Genomic DNA, 7,712 nt, shown 5'->3' on the forward strand with positions numbered 1-7,712 from the left:
GGGGAAGAGAGAGAGACGAGGGGGGGAAGAGAGAGAGACGGGGGGGAGGAGAGAGAGACGAGGGGGGAGGAGAGAGAGAGACGAGGGGGGGAGGAGAGAGAGAGACGAGGGGGGGAGGAGAGAGAGACGGGGGGAGGAGAGAGAGAGACGAGGGGGGGAGGAGAGAGAGACGAGGGGGGGGAGGAGAGAGAGAGACGAGGGGGGGGAGGAGAGAGAGAGACGAGGGGGGGGAGGAGAGAGAGAGACGAGGGGGGGAGGAGAGAGAGAGACGGGGGAGGAGAGAGAGACGGGGGGGAGGAGAGAGAGAGACGAGGGGGGGAAGAGAGAGAGACGAGGGGGGGAAGAGAGAGAGACGAGGGGGGGAGGAGAGAGAGAGACGAGGGGGGGAGGAGAGAGAGACGGGGGGGAGGAGAGAGAGACGAGGGGGGGGGAGGAGAGAGAGACGAGGGGGGGGAGGAGAGAGAGAGACGAGGGGGGGAGGAGAGAGAGAGACGAGGGGGGGGAGGAGAGAGTGAGACGAGGGGGGGGAGGAGAGAGAGACGAGGGGGGGTGGAGAGAGAGAGACGAGGGGGGGGAGGAGAGAGAGAGACGAGGGGGGGAGGAGAGAGAGAGACGAGGGGGGGAGGAGAGAGAGAGACGAGGGGGGAGGAGAGAGAGAGACGAGGGGGGGAGGAGAGAGAGAGACGAGGGGGGGGAGGAGAGAGAGAGACGAGGGGGGGGAGGAGAGAGAGAGACGAAGGGGGGGGAGGAGAGAGAGAGACGAGGGGGGAGGAGAGAGAGAGACGGGGGGGGGGGAGGAGAGAGAGAGACGAGGGGGGGGAGGAGAGAGAGAGACGGGGGGGGAGGAGAGAGAGAGACGAGGGGGGAGAGAGAGAGAGACGAGGGGGGAGGAGAGAGAGAGACGAGGGGGGGGAGGAGAGAGAGAGACGAGGGGGGGAGGAGAGAGAGACGAGGGGGCGGGAGGAGAGAGAGAGACGAGGGGGGGGAGGAGAGAGAGAGACGAGGGGGGGGAGGAGAGAGAGACGAGGGGGGAGGAGAGAGAGACGAGAGAGAGACGAGGGGGGGAGGAGAGAGAGAGACGGGGGGGGAGGAGAGAGAGAGACGAGGGGGGGGAGGAGAGAGAGACGGGGGGAGGAGAGAGAGACGAGGTGGGGTGGAGAGAGAGAGACGAGGGGGGGAGGAGAGAGAGAGATGAGGGGGGGAGGAGAGAGAGAGACGAGGGGGAGGAGAGGGAGGGGGGAGAGAGAGAGACGAGGGGGGGAGGAGAGAGAGAGACGGGGGGGGAGGAGAGAGAGAGACGAGGGGGGGGAGGAGAGAGAGACGGGGGGAGGAGAGAGAGACGAGGTGGGGTGGAGAGAGAGAGACGAGGGGGGGGAGGAGAGAGAGAGATGAGGGGGGGAGGAGAGAGAGAGACGAGGGGGGAGGAGAGAGAGAGAGGAGGGGGGAGGAGAGAGAGAGAGGAGGGGGGAGGAGAGAGAGAGAGGAGGGGGGAGGAGAGAGAGAGGAGGGGGGGAGGAGAGAGAGAGAGGAGGGGGGAGGAGAGAGAGAGAGGAGGGGGGAGGAGAGAGAGAGAGGAGGGGGGAGGAGAGAGAGAGGAGGGGGAGGAGAGAGAGAGAGGAGGGGGGAGGAGAGAGAGAGAGGAGGGGGAGGAGAGAGAGAGAGAGGAGGGGGGGAGGAGAGAGAGAGAGGAGGGGGAGGAGAGAGAGAGAGGAGGGGGGAGGAGAGAGAGAGAGGAGGGGTGAGGAGAGAGAGAGAGGAGGGGGGAGGAGAGAGAGAGAGGAGGGGGAGGAGAGAGAGAGACGAGGGGGGAGGAGAGAGAGAGACGAGGGAGGAGAGAGAGAGACGGGGGGGAGGAGAGAGAGAGACGAGGGGGGAGGAGAGAGAGAGACGAGGGGGGAGGAGAGAGAGAGACGAGGGGGGAGGAGAGGGAGAGACGAGGGGTGAGGAGAGGGAGAGACGAGGGGGAGGAGAGGAGAGACGAGGGGGGAGGAGAGGGAGAGACGAGGGGGGAGGAGAGAGAGAGACGAGGGGGGAGGAGAGAGAGAGACGAGGGGGGAGGAGAGAGAGAGACGAGGGGGGAGGAGAGAGAGAGACGAGGGGGGAGGAGAGAGAGAGAGGAGGGGGGAGGAGAGAGAGAGGAGGGGGGAGGAGAGAGAGAGGAGGGGGGAGGAGAGAGAGAGGAGGGGGGAGGAGAGAGAGAGAGGAGGGGGGAGGAGAGAGAGAGGAGGGGGAGGAGAGAGAGAGAGGAGGGGGGAGGAGAGAGAGAGGAGGGGGGAGGAGAGAGAGAGAGGAGGGGGAGGAGAGAGAGAGAGGAGGGGGAGGAGAGAGAGAGACGAGGGGGGAGGAGAGAGAGAGACGAGGGAGGAGAGAGAGAGACGAGGGGGGAGGAGAGAGACGAGGGGGGAGGAGAGAGAGACGAGGGGGAGGAGAGAGAGAGACGAGGGGGGAGGAGAGAGAGAGAGAGGAGGGGGGAGGGAGAGAGAGAGACGGGGGGGAGGAGAGAGAGAGACGAGGGGGGAGGAGAGGGAGAGACGAGGGGGGAGGAGAGGGAGAGACGAGGGGGGAGGAGAGGGAGAGACGAGGGGGGAGGAGAGGGAGAGACGAGGGGGGAGGAGAGGGCGAGACGAGGGGGAGGAGAGAGAGAGACGAGGGGGGAGGAGAGAGAGAGACGAGGGGGGAGGAGAGAGAGACGAGGGGGGAGGAGAGAGAGAGACGAGGGGGGAGGAGAGAGAGAGAGGAGGGGGGAGGAGAGAGAGAGAGGAGGGGGGAGGAGAGAGAGAGAGGAGGGGGGAGGAGAGAGAGAGAGGAGGGGGGAGGAGAGAGAGGAGGGGGGAGGAGAGAGAGAGGAGGGGGGAGGAGAGAGAGAGAGGAGGGGGGAGGAGAGAGAGAGGAGGGGGGAGGAGAGAGAGAGAGGAGGGGGGAGGAGAGAGAGAGAGGAGGGGGGAGGAGAGAGAGAGAGGAGGGGGGAGGAGAGAGAGAGAGGAGGGGGGAGGAGAGAGAGAGAGGAGGGGGAGGAGAGAGAGAGAGGAGGGGGAGGAGAGAGAGAGACGAGGGGGGAGGAGAGAGAGAGACGAGGGAGGAGAGAGAGAGACGAGGGGGGAGGAGAGAGAGACGAGGGGGAGGAGAGAGAGACGAGGGGGGAGGAGAGAGAGAGACGAGGGGGGAGGAGAGAGAGAGAGGAGGGGGGAGGAGAGAGAGAGAGGAGGGGGGAGGAGAGAGAGAGACGAGGGGGAGGAGAGAGAGAGACGGGGGGAGGAGAGAGAGAGACGAGGGGGGAGGAGAGAGAGAGACGAGGGGGGAGGAGAGGGAGAGACGAGGGGGGAGGAGAGGGAGAGACGAGGGGGGAGGAGAGGGAGAGACGAGGGGGGAGGAGAGAGAGAGACGAGGGGGGAGGAGAGAGAGAGACGAGGGGGGAGGAGAGAGAGAGACGAGGGGGGAGGAGAGAGAGAGACGAGGGGGGAGGAGAGAGAGAGACGAGGGGGGAGGAGAGAGAGAGACGAGGGGGGAGGAGAGAGAGAGACGAGGGAGGAGAGAGAGAGACGAGAGGGGAGGAGAGAGAGAGACGAGGGGGGAGGAGAGAGAGAGACGAGGGGGGAGGAGAGAGAGAGACGAGGGGGGAGGAGAGAGAGAGACGAGGGGGGAGGAGAGAGAGAGACGAGGGGGGAGGAGAGAGAGAGACGAGGGGGGGGAGGAGAGAGAGACGGGGGGGAGGAGAGAGAGAGAGAGACGAGGGGGGGGAGGAGAGAGAGAGAGAGACGAGGGGGGGAAGAGAGAGAGACGAGGGGGGGGAAGAGAGAGAGACGAGGGGGGGGAAGAGAGAGAGACGAGGGGGGGGAAGAGAGAGAGACGAGGGGGGGAAGAGAGAGAGACGGGGGGGAGGAGAGAGAGACGAGGGGGGGAGGAGAGAGAGAGACGAGGGGGGGAGGAGAGAGAGAGACGAGGGGGGGAGGAGAGAGAGACGGGGGGGAGGAGAGAGAGAGACGAGGGGGGGAGGAGAGAGAGACGAGGGGGGGAGGAGAGAGAGAGACGAGGGGGGGGAGGAGAGAGAGAGACGAGGGGGGGGAGGAGAGAGAGAGACGAGGGGGGGAGGAGAGAGAGAGACGGGGGGAGGAGAGAGAGACGGGGGGGAGGAGAGAGAGAGACGAGGGGGGGAGAGAGAGAGAGACGAGGGGGGGAGAGAGAGAGACGAGGGGGGGGAGGAGAGAGAGACGAGGGGGGGAGGAGAGAGAGACGAGGGGGGAGGAGAGAGAGAGACGAGGGGGGGGAGGAGAGAGAGACGAGGGGGGGAGGAGAGAGAGAGACGAGGGGGGGAGGAGAGAGAGAGACGAGGGGGGGGAGGAGAGAGAGAGACGAGGGGGGGGAGGAGAGAGAGACGAGGGGGGGAGGAGAGAGAGAGACGAGGGGGGGAGGAGAGAGAGAGACGAGGGGGGGAGGAGAGAGAGAGACGAGGGGAGGGGGGAGGAGAGAGAGAGACGAGGGGGGGAGGAGAGAGAGAGACGAGGGGGGGAGGAGAGAGAGAGACGAGGGGGGGGAGGAGAGAGAGAGACGAGGGGGGGGAGGAGAGAGAGAGACGAGGGGGGGAGGAGAGAGAGAGACGAGGGGGGGAGGAGAGAGAGAGACGAGGGGGGGAGGAGAGAGAGAGACGAGGGGGGGAGGAGAGAGAGAGACGAGGGGGGGAGGAGAGAGAGAGACGAGGGGGGAGGAGAGAGAGAGACGAGGGGGGGAGGAGAGAGAGAGACGAGGGGGGGAGGAGAGAGAGAGACGAGGGGGGGAGGAGAGAGAGACGAGGGGGGAGGGAGGAGAGAGAGACGAGGGGGGGAGGAGAGAGAGAGACGAGGGGGGGAGGAGAGAGAGAGACGAGGGGGGGAGGAGAGGGAGGGGGGAGGAGAGAGAGACGAGGGGGGGAGGAGAGAGAGAGACGGGGGGGGAGGAGAGAGAGAGACGAGGGGGGGGAGGAGAGAGAGACGGGGGGGAGGAGAGAGAGACGAGGGGGGTGGAGAGAGAGAGACGAGGGGGGGGAGGAGAGAGAGATGAGGGGGGGGAGGAGAGAGAGAGACGAGGGGGGAGGAGAGAGAGAGAGGGGGGAGGAGAGAGAGACGAGGGGGGGAGGAGAGAGAGAGACGAGGGGGGGAGGAGAGAGAGAGACGAGGGGGGGAGGAGAGAGAGAGGGGGGAGGAGAGAGAGACGAGGGGGGAGGAGAGAGAGAGAGAGGGGGGGGAGGAGAGAGAGAGAGAGGGGGGAGGAGAGAGAGAGACGAGGGGGGAGGAGAGAGAGAGAGGAGGGGGGAGGAGAGAGAGAGAGGAGGGGGGAGGAGAGAGAGAGAGGAGGGGGGAGGAGAGAGAGAGAGGAGGGGGGAGGAGAGAGAGAGAGGAGGGGGAGGAGAGAGAGAGAGGAGGGGGAGGAGAGAGAGAGAGGAGGGGGAGGAGAGAGAGAGACGAGGGGGAGGAGAGAGAGAGACGAGGGGGGGAGGAGAGAGAGAGACGAGGGGGGAGGAGAGAGAGAGACGAGGGGGGGGAGGAGAGAGAGAGACGAGGGGGGAGGAGAGAGAGAGACGAGGGGGGAGGAGAGAGAGAGACGAGGGGTGAGGAGAGAGAGAGACGAGGGGGGAGGAGAGAGAGAGACGAGGGGGGAGGAGAGAGAGAGACGAGGGGGGAGGAGAGAGAGAGACGAGGGGGAGGAGAGAGAGAGACGAGGGGGAGGAGAGAGAGAGACGAGGGGGGAGGAGAGAGAGAGACGAGGGGGGAGGAGAGAGAGAGACGAGGGGGGAGGAGAGAGAGACGAGGGGGGAGGAGAGAGAGACGAGGGGGGAGGAGAGAGAGAGGAGGGGGGAGGAGAGAGAGAGAGAGGGGGGAGGAGAGAGAGAGAGGAGGGGGGAGGAGAGAGAGAGAGGAGGGGGAGGAGAGAGAGAGACGAGGGGGGAGGAGAGAGAGAGACGAGGGGGGAGGAGAGAGAGAGAGGAGGGGGGAGGAGAGAGAGAGAGGAGGGGGGAGGAGAGAGAGACGAGGGGGGAGGAGAGAGAGACGAGGGGGGAGGAGAGAGAGAGAGGAGGGGGGAGGAGAGAGAGAGAGAGGGGGGGAGGAGAGAGAGAGAGGAGGGGGGAGGAGAGAGAGAGACGAGGGGGGAGGAGAGAGAGAGACGGAGGGGGGAGGAGAGAGAGAGACGAGGGGGAGGAGAGGAGAGACGAGGGGGGAGGAGAGGAGAGACGAGGGGAGGAGAGAGAGAGACGAGGGGGGAGGAGAGAGAGACGAGGGGGGAGGAGAGAGAGACGAGGGGGGAGGAGAGAGAGAGACGAGGGGGGAGGAGAGAGAGAGAGGAGGGGGGAGGAGAGAGAGAGACGGAGGGGGAGGAGAGAGAGAGAGAGGGGGGAGGAGAGAGAGAGAGGAGGGGGGAGGAGAGAGAGAGGAGGGGGGAGGAGAGAGAGAGAGGAGGGGGAGGAGAGAGAGAGGAGGGGGGAGGAGAGAGAGAGAGGAGGGGGGAGGAGAGAGAGAGAGAGGGGGGAGGAGAGAGAGAGAGAGGGGGGAGGAGAGAGAGAGACGAGGGGGGAGGAGAGAGAGAGAGAGGGGGGAGGAGAGAGAGAGAGGAGGGGGGAGGAGAGAGAGAGAGGAGGGGGGAGGAGAGAGAGAGAGGAGGGGGGAGGAGAGAGAGAGACGAGGGGGGAGGAGAGAGAGACGAGGGGGGAGGAGAGAGAGACGAGGGGGAGGAGAGAGAGAGACGAGGGGGGAGGAGAGAGAGAGACGAGGGGGGAGGAGAGAGAGAGAGGAGGGGGGAGGAGAGAGAGAGAGGAGGGGGGAGGAGAGAGAGAGAGGAGGGGGGAGGAGAGAGAGAGAGAGGGGGGAGGAGAGAGAGAGACGAGGGGGGAGGAGAGAGAGAGACGAGGGGGAGGAGAGAGAGAGACGAGGGGGGAGGAGAGAGAGACGAGGGGGAGGAGAGAGAGAGACGAGGGGGGAGGAGAGAGAGACGAGGGGGGAGGAGAGAGAGACGAGGGGGAGGAGAGAGAGAGACGAGGGGGGAGGAGAGAGAGAGACGGAGGGGGGAGGAGAGAGAGAGACGAGGGGGGAGGAGAGAGAGAGACGAGGGGGGAGGAGAGAGAGAGACGAGGGGGAGGAGAGAGAGAGACGAGGGGGGAGGAGAGAGAGAGACGAGGGGGGAGGAGAGGAGAGACGAGGGGGGAGGAGAGAGAGAGACGAGGGGGGAGGAGAGAGAGAGACGAGGGGGGAGGAGAGAGAGAGACGAGGGGGGAGGAGAGAGAGAGACGAGGGGGGAGGAGAGAGAGAGACGAGGGGGGAGGAGAGAGAGAGACGAGGGGGGAGGAGAGAGAGAGACGAGGGGGGAGGAGAGAGAGAGACGAGGGGGGAGGAGAGAGAGAGACGAGGGGGAGGAGAGAGAGAGACGAGGGGGGAGGAGAGAGAGAGACGAGGGGGGAGGAGAGAGAGAGACGAGGGGGGAGGAGAGAGAGACGAGGGGGGAGGAGAGAGAGAGACGAGGGGGGAGGAGAGAGAGAGACGAGGGGGAGGAGAGAGAGAGACGAGGGGGGAGGAGAGAGAGAGACGAGGGGGGAGGAGAGAGAGAGACGAGGGGGAGGAGAGAGAGAGACGAGGGGGAGGAGAGAGAGAGAGCGAGGGGGAGGAGAGAGAGAGAGAGGAGAGAGGAGGAGGGAGAGGAGAGAGAGACGAGGGGGGGGAGGAGAGAGAGAGAGGGGGGGAGGATGAGAG

The sequence above is a fragment of the Somniosus microcephalus genome, unplaced genomic scaffold (assembly GCF_052327205.1).
Source record: "Somniosus microcephalus isolate GS21.2 unplaced genomic scaffold, FLI_Smic_1.0 unresolved_chr2, whole genome shotgun sequence".
NCBI lineage: Eukaryota > Metazoa > Chordata > Chondrichthyes > Squaliformes > Somniosidae > Somniosus > Somniosus microcephalus.